Source organism: Delphinapterus leucas, chromosome 9, assembly GCF_059928025.1.
Source record: "Delphinapterus leucas isolate spDelLeu-1000000601 "Yukka" chromosome 9, BTC_Dleu_Yukka2, whole genome shotgun sequence".
NCBI classification, from domain to species: Eukaryota; Metazoa; Chordata; class Mammalia; order Artiodactyla; family Monodontidae; genus Delphinapterus; species Delphinapterus leucas.
The window spans coordinates 104,375,121-104,387,412 of NC_143137.1; positions in this window are offsets into that span (position 1 = coordinate 104,375,121).

Genomic DNA, 12,292 nt, shown 5'->3' on the forward strand with positions numbered 1-12,292 from the left:
TGCTCCCAAAGTCCACCTCCTCAATTTGGGATGATTTGTTGTCTATTCAGGTATTCCACAGATGCAGGGTACATCACGTTGATTGTGGAGATTTAATCCGCTGCTCCTGAGGCTGCTGGGAGAGATTTCCCTTTCTCTTCTTTGTTTCCACAGCGCCTGGGTCTCAGCTTTGGATTTGGACCCACCTCTGCATGTAGGTCGCCTGAGGGCATCTGTCCTTCACTCAGACAGGACGGAGTTAAAGGAGTGGCTCATTCGGTGGCTCTGGCTCATTCAGGCTGGCAGAGGGAGGGGTAAGGTGTGTGGGGCAAGACTGTGGGAGCAGAGGTCGGTGTGACATTGCACCTGCCTGTGCAGCACCATGCATTCTCCCGGGGAAGTTGTCCCTGGATCACTGGACACTGGCAGTGGTGGGCTGCACAGGCTCCCGGGAGGGGAGATGTGGAGAGTGACATGTGCTTGCATACAGTCTTCTTGGTGGCGGCAGCAGCAGCCTTGGTGTCTCACGTCCGTCTCTGGGGTCTGCACTGTTAGCTGCGGCTCACGCCCGTCTCTGGAGCTCCTTTAAGCAGTGCTGTTAATCCCCTCTCCTCACGCACTAGGAAACAAAGGGGCAAGAAAAAGTCTCTTGTCTCTTCGGCAGCTCCAGACATTTTCCCGGACTCCCTCCCAGCTTGCTGTGGCGCACTAGTCCCCTTCAGGCTGTGATCACGCAGCCAACACCAGTCCTCTCCCTGGGATCCGAGCTCTGAAGCCTCAGCCTCAGCTATCAGGCCCCGCCCATCCCGGTGGGTGAGCAGACAAGCCTCTCGGGCTGGTGAGCATTGGTCGGCACTGATCCTCTGTGTGGGAATCTCTCTGCTTTGCCCTCCGCACCCCTGTGGCTGCGCTTTCCTCCGCGGCTCCAAAGCTCCCTCCTCCGCCACCTGCAGTCTTCGCCCATGAAGGGGCTTCCTAGTGTGTGGAAAGCTTTCCTCCTTCACGGCTCCCTCCCACTGGTTCAGGTCCATCCCTATTCTTTTGTCTCTGTTTTTTCTTTTTTCTTTTGCCCTACCCAGGTATGTGGGGAGTTTCTTGCATTTTGGGAGGTCTGAGGTCGTCTGCCAGCGTTCAGTAGGTGTTCTGTAGCAGTTGTTCCACATGTATATGTATTTCTGGTGTATCTGTGGGGAGGAAGGTGATCTCTGCATCTTACTCTTGTGCCATCTTGAAGCTCTTCCTGTACCATATCTTCTTTAACCATTTGTCTGTTGATGGGCATTTAGGTTGCTTCCATGACCTGTTATTGTAAATAGAGCTGCAATGAACACTGTGATACATGATTCTTTTTGAATTATGGTTCTCTCTGGGTATATGCCCAGTAGTGGCATTGCTGGGTCATATGGTAATTCTATTATTAGTTTTTTAAGGAACCTCCATACTGTTCTCCATAGTGACTGCACCAATTTACATTCCCAAAAACAGTGCAAGAGGGTTCCCTTTTCTCCACAACCTTTCCATCATTTGTTGTTTGTAGATTTTCTGATGACACCCATTCTAAGTGGTGTGAGGTGATACCTCATTTTAGTTTTGATTTGCATTTATCTAATAATTAGTGATGTTGAGCAGCTTTTCATGTGTTTATTGGCCATCTGTATGTCTTCTTTGGAGAAATGTCTCTTTAGCTCTTCTGCCCATTTTTTAATTGGGTTGTTTGTTTTTTTAGTATTGAGTTGCATGAGCTGTTTATATATTTTGGAGATTAATCCTTTGTCCGTCGATTTGTTGATTTGTTTGCAAATATATTCTCCCATTCTCTGGGTTATCTTTTCGTCTTGTTTATGGTTTTATTTGCTATTCAAAAGCTTTTGAGTTTCATTAGGTCCCATTTTTTTTTCCCATTATTCTAAGAGGTGGGTCAAAAAAGATCTTACTGTGATTTATGTCAAAGAGTGTTCTTCCTATGTTTTCCTCTAAGAGTTTTATACTGTCCAGTTTTACATTTAGGTCTCTAATCCATTTTGAGATTATTTTTGTAAATGGTGTTAGGGTGTGTTCTAATTTCATTCTTTTACATGTAGCTGTCCAGTTTTCCCCAGCACCACTTATTGAAGAGACTGTCTTTTCTCCATTGTATATCTTTGACTAATTTGCCATAGATTAGTTGACCATAGGTGTGTGAATTTATCTCTGGGCTTTCTATCCTGTTCCATTCATCTATATTTCTGGTTTTGTGCCAGTACCATACTGTCTTGATTACTGTAGCTTCGTAGTATATTCTGAAATCAGGGAGTCTGATTCCTCCAGCTCTGTTTTCTTTTCCCTCAAGACTGCTTTGGCTATTCATGGTCTTTTGTGTCGCTACACAAATTTTAAGGTTTTTTGTTCTAGTTCTGTAAAAAATGACATTGGTAACTTTATAGGGATTGCATTGAATCTGTAGATTGCTTTGGGTATTATAGTCATTTTCACAATATTGCTTCTTCCATTCCAGGAACATGGTATTTCTGTCCATCTGTTTGTATCATCTTTAATATATTTCATCAGTGTCTTATAGTTTTCTACATACAGGTCTTCTGTCTTCCTAGGTAGTTTTTTTCCTAGGTATTTTATTCTTTTTGTTGCAGTGGTAAATGGGAGTGTTTCCCTAATTTCTCTTTCAGATTTTTCATCATTAGTGTATAGGAATGCAAGATATTTCTGTGCCTTAATTTTGTATCCTCCAACTTTACCAAATTCATTGATTAGCTCTAGTAGTTTTCTGATGGCATCTTTAGGATTATCTATGTATAGTATCATGTCATCTGCAAACAGTGACAGTTTTACTTCTTCTTTTCCAATTTGTATTCCTTTTATTTCTTTTTCTTCTCTGATTGCTGTGGGTAGGACTTCCAAAAATATGTTGAATAATAGTAGTGAGAGTGGACATCCTTGTCTTGTTCCTGCTCTTAGAGGAAATGCTTTCAGTTTTTCACTGTTGAGGATGATGTATGCTGTGCATTTGTTGTATAAGGCTTTTATTATATTCAGGTAGGTTCCCTCTATGCCCACTTTTTGGAGAGTTTTTATCATAAATGGGTGTTGAATTTTGTCAGAAGCTTTTTCTGCATCTACTGAGTTGATCATATGGTTTTTATTCTTCAGCTTGTTGATATGGTGTATCACATTAATTGATTTGCGTGTATTGAAGAACCCTTGCATCCCTGGGATAAATCCCATTTGATCATGATGTATGATCCTTTTAATGTGTTGTTGGGTTCTGTTTGCTAGTATTTTCTTGAGGATTTTTGCATCTATCTTCATCAGTGATATTGGTCTGTAATTTTCTATTTTTTAGTATCTCTGTATGGTTTTGGTATCAAGGTGACGGTGGCCTCATGGAATGAGTTTGGGAGTGTCCTTTCCCCTGCAGTTTTTTGGAAGAGTTTGAGAAGGATGGGCTCTTCTCTAAATGTTTGATAGAATTTACTTGTGAAGACATCTGGTCCTGGACTTTTGTTTTTTGGAAGATTTTTAATCACAGTTTCAATTTTATTACTTGTGATTGGTCTGTTTATATTTTCTATTTTTTCCTATTTCAGTCTTAGAAGGTTATAACTTTCCAAGAATTTGTCCATTTCTTCCAGTTTGCCCACTTTATTGGCATAGAGTTGCTTGTAGTAGTCTCTTAGGATGCTTTGTATTTCTGTGGTGCCTGTTGTAACTTCTTCTTTTTCATTTCTAATTTTATTGATTTGAGTCCTCTCTCTCTTTTTCTTGACGAGTCTGACTAATGTTTTATCAATTTTGTTTATCTTCTCAAATAACCAGCTTTTAGTTTTATTGATCTTTGTTATTGTTTTCTTTGTTTCTATTTCATTTATTTCTGCTCTGATTTTTATGATTTCTTTCCTTCTACTAACTTTGGGTTTTGTTTGTTCTTCTTTCTCTAGTTCCTTTGGGTGTAAGTTTAGATTGTTTATTTGATAGTTTTCTTTTTTTCTTGAGGTAGGCTTGTATTGCTCTAAACTTCCCTCTTAGAACTGCTTTTGCTGCATCCCATAGGTTTTTGATCATTGTATTTTCGTTGTCATTGTCTGTAGGTATTTTTTGATTTCCTCTTTGATTTCTTCAGTGATCTCTTGGTTATTTAGTAACGTATTGTTGAGCCTCCATGTGTTTGTGTTTTTTACGTTTTTTTCCCTGTAATTGATTTGTAGTCTCATAGCATTGTGGTCAGAAAAGTTGCTTGATATGATTTCACTTTTGTTAAATTTACTGAAGCTTGATTTTTGACCCAAGAGTTGATCTATCCTGGAGAATGTTCCATGTGCACTTAAGAAGAAAGTGTAATCTGCTGTTTTTGGATGGAATATCCTATAAATATCAATTACATCTATCTGATCTATTGTGTCATTTAAAGCTTGTGTTTCCTTATTAATTTTCATTTTGGATGAGCTGACCATTGGTGTAAGTGAGGTGTTAAAGTCCCCCACTCTTATTGTGTTACTATCGATTTCCTCTTTTACAGCTGTTAGCAGGTGCCTTATGTACTGTGGTGTTCCTATGTTTGGTGCATATATATTTATAATTGTTACATCTTTTTCATGGATTGGTACCTTGATTGTTATTTTAGTGTCCTTCCTTGTCTCTTGTAACATTCTTTATTTTAAAGTCTACATTATCTGATAGGAATTTCCTATTCCAACCTTCTTTTGATTTGCATTTGCATGCAATATCTTTTTCCATTCCCTCACTTTCAGTCTGTATGTGTTCCTAGGTCTGAAGTGGGTCTCTTGTAGACAGCATATATACGCATCTTGTTTTTATATACGTTAAGTGACCCTGTGTCTTTTGGTTGGAGCATTTAATCCATTTATGTTTAAGGTAATTACCAATATGTATATTCCTGTTACCAGTTTCTTAATTGTTTTGGGTTTGTTTTTGTAGGTCCTTTGCTTCTCTTGTGTTTCCCACTTAGAGAAGTTCCTTTAGCATTTGTTGTAAAGCTGGTTTGGTGGTGCTGAATTCTCTTAGCTTTTGCTTGTCTGTAAAGCTTTTGATTTCTCCCTCAAATCTGAATGAGATCCTTGCTGGGTAGAGTAATTTTGGCTGTAGATACTTCCCTTTCATCACTTTAAACATGTCATGCCACTCTCTTCTGGCTTGTAGAGTTTCTGCTGAGAAATCAGCTGTTAACCTTATGGGAGTTCCCTTGTATGTTGTTTGTCATTTGTCCCTTGCTGCTTTCAATAATTTTTCATTGTTTTTAATTTTTGCCAATTTGATTACTATGTGTCTCGGCATGTTTCTCCTTGGGTTTATTCTGTATGGGACTCTCTGCGCTTCCTGGACTTGGGGGGCTATTTCCTTTCCCATGTTAGGGATGTTTTCAATTATAATCTCTTCAAGTATTTTCTGGGGTCCTTCCTCTCTCTGTTCTCCTTCTGGGACCCCTATAATGTGAATGTCATTGAGTTTAATGTTTTCCCAGAGGTCTCTTATGCTGTCTTCATTTCTTTTCATTCTTTTTTCTTTATTCTGTTCCACAGCAGTGAATTCCACTATTCTGTCTTCCAGATCACTTATCCATTCTTCTGCCTCAGTTATTCTGCTATTGATTCCTTCTAGTGTATTTTTCATTTCAGTTATTGTATTGCTCATTTCTGTTTGTTTGTTCTTTAATTCTTCTAGGTCTTTGTTAAACGTTTCTTGCATCTTCTCAATCTTTGCCTCCATTCTTTTTCCGAGGTCCTGGATCATCTTCACTATCATTATTCTGAATTCTTTTTCTGGAAGGTTGCCTATCTCTACTTCATTTAGTTGTTTATCTGGGGTTTTATCTTTTTCCTTCATCTGGTACATAGCCCTCTGCCTTTTCATCTTGTCTATCTTTCTGTGAATGTGGTTTTTGTTCCACAGGCTGCAGGATTGTAGTTCTTCTTGCTTCTGCTGTCTGCCCTTTGCTGGATGAGACTATCTTGAGAATTAATTTTTTAAAAGTGTTTTAAAAAGGGTCAAAAGCAATTCAACGGAGGAAGGTTAGTTCTTCCAACAAATCGTGCTGAAAGAAAAACAAAACAGTGAATCTAGGCAAAGAGCTTATATTTCTCACAAAAACTAACTTAACATAGAGCATAGATCTAAATGTAAGATGAAAACTATAAAACTCCCAGAAGGTAACAGAGGAAAATTCCAGGAGATATTAGATTTGGAGATGACTTCTTACATATAACACCAAAAGCATGATCAATGAAGTAAGAATTGGTAAGTTTGACTTCATTAATATTAAAACGTCTGTTCTGTGAAAGACACTGTTAAAAGAATGCAAATACAAGCCACAGGATGGGGGAAAATATTTTCAAAACACCTATCTGATGGAGGACTGGTATCCAAAATATATTTTAAAAGTCTTAAACCTCAACAGTAAAAAAATAACAACAACAACAAAAATTAATAAAAGGGAAAAGTTTGAAAAGACACCTCACAAAGAGGATACACAGATGGCAAAGGCACATATGAAAAGATATTCCACATCATTTGTTATCAGGGAAATGCAAATTAGAACAACAGTGAGATTCCACTATACTCCTGTCAGAATGGCCAAAATCCAGATCACTGACATCACCAAATGCTGCTGAGAATGTGGAGCAATGGGAACTCTCATTCACTGCTGGTGGTGATAAAAAATGGTGCAGCTACTTTGGAAGACAGTTTGCAGTTTCTCACAAAACTAAACTTACTATTTTCATAAGATCCAACAATCTCTCTCTATGGTATTTACCCAAAGGAACTGAAAACTATGCACACAAAAGAAACTGTACACAGATGTTTGTAGCAATTTTATTCATAACTGCCAAAACTTGGAAACAACCACAATGTCCTTCAGCAGATGACAGATAGATAAACTATGGTCCATCCAGACAATGGAATATTATTTAGTGCTATAAAGAAATGAGCTATCAAGCCACAGAAATACACAATGAGGAGCATTAAATGCATATTATTAAGGGGAAGAAGCAATCTGAAAGGTTACATATTTTATGATTCTAATAACATGACATCTGCAAAAAGCAAAACTATGAAGATAATAAAAATATTAGTGGTTGCCAGGAGTTGGGGGAGGAATAAACATGCAGATCACAGAGGAGTTTTTAGGGCAGTAAAACTATTCTGTAAGATACTGTAATGGTGGATACATGTTATTATCCATTTGTCAAAACTCATAGAAAGTGTGAGCTCTAATGTAAACTATGGACTCTAGTTAATGTTATTGACTCACCACTTGTAGCAAATGTACCACAGGAATGTAAGATGTTACTGGGAGAAACTGTGCATGAGGGGTGAGTGTGAGGTATAGGCAAACTCTCTGGACATTCTGTACTTTCCCCTAAATTTTTCTGCAAACTTAAACCTGCCTTAAAAAATAAATTTTATTCACTAAAACCCAAAAGAAAACAAAACAGTGTGTAATGCGTCTCGTATGTTGGCAAGTGTCCAATAACGTGGCTCCTTTAGATGAATAAAGCGACGCCCTCACCAACGTCTGATGCTCTCACCTGGCACAGGTGAGTTCTCTATGTGCTGTCCCCCATCTGCTTGGCTAGGTGCAGCTCTGCCTCAGACACTCCTAGGAGAGCCTTACACCAAAAAGAGAGAGACAGAAAGGTGTCAGCCACTTGTAGGGACTCCTGAAATGTGGAAGGTATCTGAGCTGCAGGCACCACACAGTTGCATGTGAATAATCTAGTGACAATTGACCAGTTTGCCTTTTCTGATTTCTCAGGTGCACATGTTCTGTCTACACTGGGAACTTTACTATTCAGCTTTCCATTATGAAACGTTGCTTTAAGCCCCGGCTCACAGGGCTCTATCACTTTGACTCGTATCACTGGTTTCTGTCTAATAAAAATGGTGCTGATAAAGGTGACAGATTCTGCTTTCATCTGAAATGTACTTTTGTCACCCAGCAGAGGGAAAGATAAGGACATCATTAAAGGCAGCGAGGAGGATCCAGCTTCAGTGTGGCACACTAAACACACACTCCAACTGCTCCTCCCTCCAAGAGCCTGCAAAAAAGACCCAAGAAAAAATGTGATGTTAAAGCACCCTTGGCAGTGCTATGGAACAGAAAATGGTACCACCCCTGGGCTATACGTTTTGCAAATTTCTGTCGTTTTTGATTCTGTTGGGAGCTGGCATGAGATCTGGTTGCCAGATCAGGTTCCCACCAACCAGAGTTTCAGGGTGTCAAGATCTGGGGATAATTTGAGAGACAAAGACAATCTCAAGGCTCAGATAAAGCTAAGAGCAGTCTGGGACATGGGGACGGGCTCCCCATGCCCCCCTTCCTTTTTCAGACATGCACCCCTGCATGAGAACAGTGGATGGGGTCTCGAGGCCAGAGACACAGTGGGAGGGGGAGTCCTGAAGCACCTCAGGGCAGTCCCTAGAATGTTGTGTGTCTGTAAGACATTCTCCAGGAGCTAGGCCTCGAGATTCTGGGCTTCTTTGCTTTGTGTCACACTTTAGCTGGGCAATAGGAGCATCCTGCTATGCACACAGTTGCCAAGGAGACTGGACTGGACAACCCGCTCCCTTCTCTTCCTTTCTCAGGGGTCTTCATGCCCAAAGGGTTGAATGGATCACAGGCCAGCTGCTTTAACATATCACTCCCTAGTGGGATGTGTGGATGGAAAAACTGTCCAGGGCTGAGATCTCAGAATAAGCCAACAAGGCTGCCTGCTAACCCACCCTGGAAACGTGAGGTTTGGACCAGCTTCTCTGATGGCGGCCAGAAAATCCCTCAAAATCAGGGCACCAGGAGTGGGCCTCACGTGGTCAGTTAAGAATACAGAGATGGATACTGTGATGGACTGAATTGGGTCCCCCCTAAATTCAATTAAATGTTGAATCCCTAACCCACAATGAGGTGGTATTTGGAGCTGAGGTCTTTGGGGGTTAATCAGGTTTAGATGAAGTCATGAGAGTGAGACCCTCATAATGGGCTTAGTGTCTTTATGTGAAGGGCACTAAAGACTCCAGAGAGTTTCCTCATTCTCTCTCTCTCTCTCTCTCTGTTTCACAAGGACACAGCAGGAAAGTGGCTCTCAGCATCCCAGGAAGAGAGCTCTCACCAGGGAACCAAACTGTGTGGCATCTTGATCTTGGACTCTGGCCTCCAGAACTACATGCAATGAATTCCTACTGCTTCCTCCACCCAGTCTGTGGTGTTTTGTAGCCCACAGACTAACACAGGGATGAGTTGGCAGCCCGGGAGCAGCTCTCACACCCATATTTCACTTTCTTGCTAAATGCTGTGGGGTTAGAGGCATGAACCGGACAGCCATACATGGAGGATCCCCCCCCTGGCCAACTTCAGGCCAGTGGTTGGAAAATCAGCTCAAAGGCTGAATTATCTAAACAGCTCTACCTCCAAGGCAATGCAATGCCTTCCCTGCATCCCAGGAGGAACAGCCCCTTCTCCCTTCCCCTATATTCCCGAGAGTCACCAGCTGGGGCTGGACACCTGGGCCCAGAGATCAGTGACCAGGAAGCAGTGCTAGGTCTCTGAATGGCATTCACACCCTGCACACAGAGGTGGTGCTGGCCTTCTGGAGCCACTTAATGGGCAGAAGGCTGCATGCACCGATGGGGGCTCTGAGGCCAGAGGATGTGCAGGGGGGACCCAATGGTGGCCACCAGCAGGGGACTCTGACCAAGCCATACCTCATCATGCATTCACCTAGAAAGGGAATCTGTCATCCCTGGAGGAGAATCAGCATCTCAACAGAAGCAGTCCAGGCTCACCAGATGGAAAGATTTCACCCAGGAAATAGAAAAGAATGTAGAAAATTGTTACCTTTGGTGAGATTCAGGGAAGATGACATCTAAATAACAATAGGTAGTTATAAGGAAAGAATAAACTAGAAAATTGGTAAATGTCATGTTGGTGGAGATGATGTATTGTGAAAATTTCCAACGGGCATGTCCCCTATCTGGGCAATGCATCACCAAATGCTGGCCAGTTAAAACTAATTTATTGTAAGAGTCAATCTGGCTCCCTATGTATAAATGGGGTGGTAAGATTGGGAATGGTTGCAGTCAACAAACATTTACCTGTGGAAGGCTTCGTCTGTGTCAGTAATTAGCTGTATACATTTACTTACATTGCCTTATTTATACTTTAAAACAACTCCATGATGTAAATATTACTGCTTGAATTTTGTCAGTTAGAACATAAAGGCATGACAAATGAACTTATTTACAAAACAGAAACAGACTTGTAGACATAGAAAACAAACGTATGGTTACCAAAGGGAAAAGGGGATGGAGGGATAAATTAAGAGTTTGGGATTAACAGATATACACCACTATATATAAAAGAGATAAGCAACAAAGTCCTACTGTATAGAACAGGGAACTATATTCAATATTTTCTAATAACCTATAAAGGAAAAGAATCTGAAAAAGAACTGAATCACTTTGCTGTACACCTGAAACTAACACAACATTGTAAATCAACTATCCTTCAATTTAAAAAAAAGAGCAACAACAACAACAAAAGAACATAAAGGCACAAGACTTCTCCCTCTCTAACTTTCCCAAAGCCACAAACCTTCAAACACTGAGGAAGAAAAGTTTTGGATACTGGCCTTGATTCTATTCCAACATGTGGATACAGCCTTGAGTGGAACATGGGATTTCTTTGCTCCAAATTCTTACCTGGGAACATAGTCTGAAACTCCCTGCCAGGTATTTCTTATCTCACAGGTGAGAGTAAGCATCCACATTCACAGAGGATGGTTTAATGTTCCCTTTACCTGTTCCTCCAGCTGCTCCCGGATGACGTTTGGCTTCAGTCAGAGAAGCAGAGGACTCATGAGATACATGACCCTCTGTCAAACTGCACCGTCCTACCTGCAGGTTTGCTTGCATCATACGATGGCCTTGCAGCTCATGTAAGTAAGGAACTGCCTGAACTTGCTGCTATTTTCACAGCTGCAGTATTGTTGAGGATGTTGTTTACTACCGCATATAGGTGCCGTGTAGGAGCTGCAAGGTCAGGGTCTAGAAGTCAGAGGTATGCAGAGAGATGGGGAAGCATGGAGACCTGGGGGAAGTGGCAGTGGGGGGAGGTGGGGCCATGACCCTAAAGAAAGGTGGTCATTGGAGAGAAATCCAGGGATGCAATCAGTCATGAAGGGAACTAGAAAGGCTTGGGCCCTGCAATTAGTGCAAGATTGAAGTGGTAAAAAATGCATGGGTTTTTAAATCTGAAAGCCTGAGTTCAACCCCAGTGCCTTGAATTTTCTGAGCTTCAGCTTTTGTCTATCACAGGGGGGTAAAATTCCAACACACAGGATTGTCTTGAGGATTAAATAAGATGATGCAGGGGAGACACCTCGGATGATGATTGGCACATAGCTAGAGCTCAAAAACAAGGTGAAAACTACAAGCACCACCACCTAGAAGTCTGGGTACTGGAGCAGAAACTCTCAAAGTACACCTGCTTTCACAGATTCTCCTGAAGTTATTTTCCCTTGGCATATGGGGATGTATAGAGCCTGACATGCATAGCAGGGTCAGAAGGTGGTTCCAGGTGGGGAGAAATGGGCTGTAGGACCAGCACTTACACACCTCCCCCTAGTGCTTCATTCTCCCTGCCATCCCCGTACATGGGCTCAATTTGGAACAACAGGTGTAGAGCCCCATCTTTTAGATAGCAAAGCAGGCAAGTCCCCTGAGAAACATCTGTGCCTAATAAAATACTGCCCTGGAAACAAACAAACAAACAAACAAAAAGAAAAAAGTATTTGGAGATATGAGTATCTCCTGCAGACAGTAACATTTCATTGGGGTTCTTTTATTTAGCAAATTTCTTCCTCTGCTTGGGTTCTTGCTACCATTTTTGCTTTACCTAAATCTTCTCCTTTCATCAGCCAGGATCTGGAAAGAGACATTCTTTTAAATAATTGAACTCCTCTGCTGTGGCATTGTTTCCATTTATTGCTTTGGAAATGTGGCTCTACTAATTCTCCTCCAAAATAAAAATAATTAGTTGCTATGATTTTCTTTAATTATGAGAGCTCTGGTTTTAGAAAGAGATCATACACTAAAGAACATTGTGTTTGAGGAGCGAGAGTGAATTTTAATATTCTTATTCCTTTGTGTCCCCAAGGAAGGAAGGAAGGAGGTTTTAGTTTAATATTTGCCTGCTCTGTAGTAAGAAGTGTGTAGGTAATTTCACACACATGATCTCAATTTTGGGTCACAGTCCCTCTGAAGCAGTTATTATTATTTCCATTCTCTAGATGAGGAAACAGGTTCACAA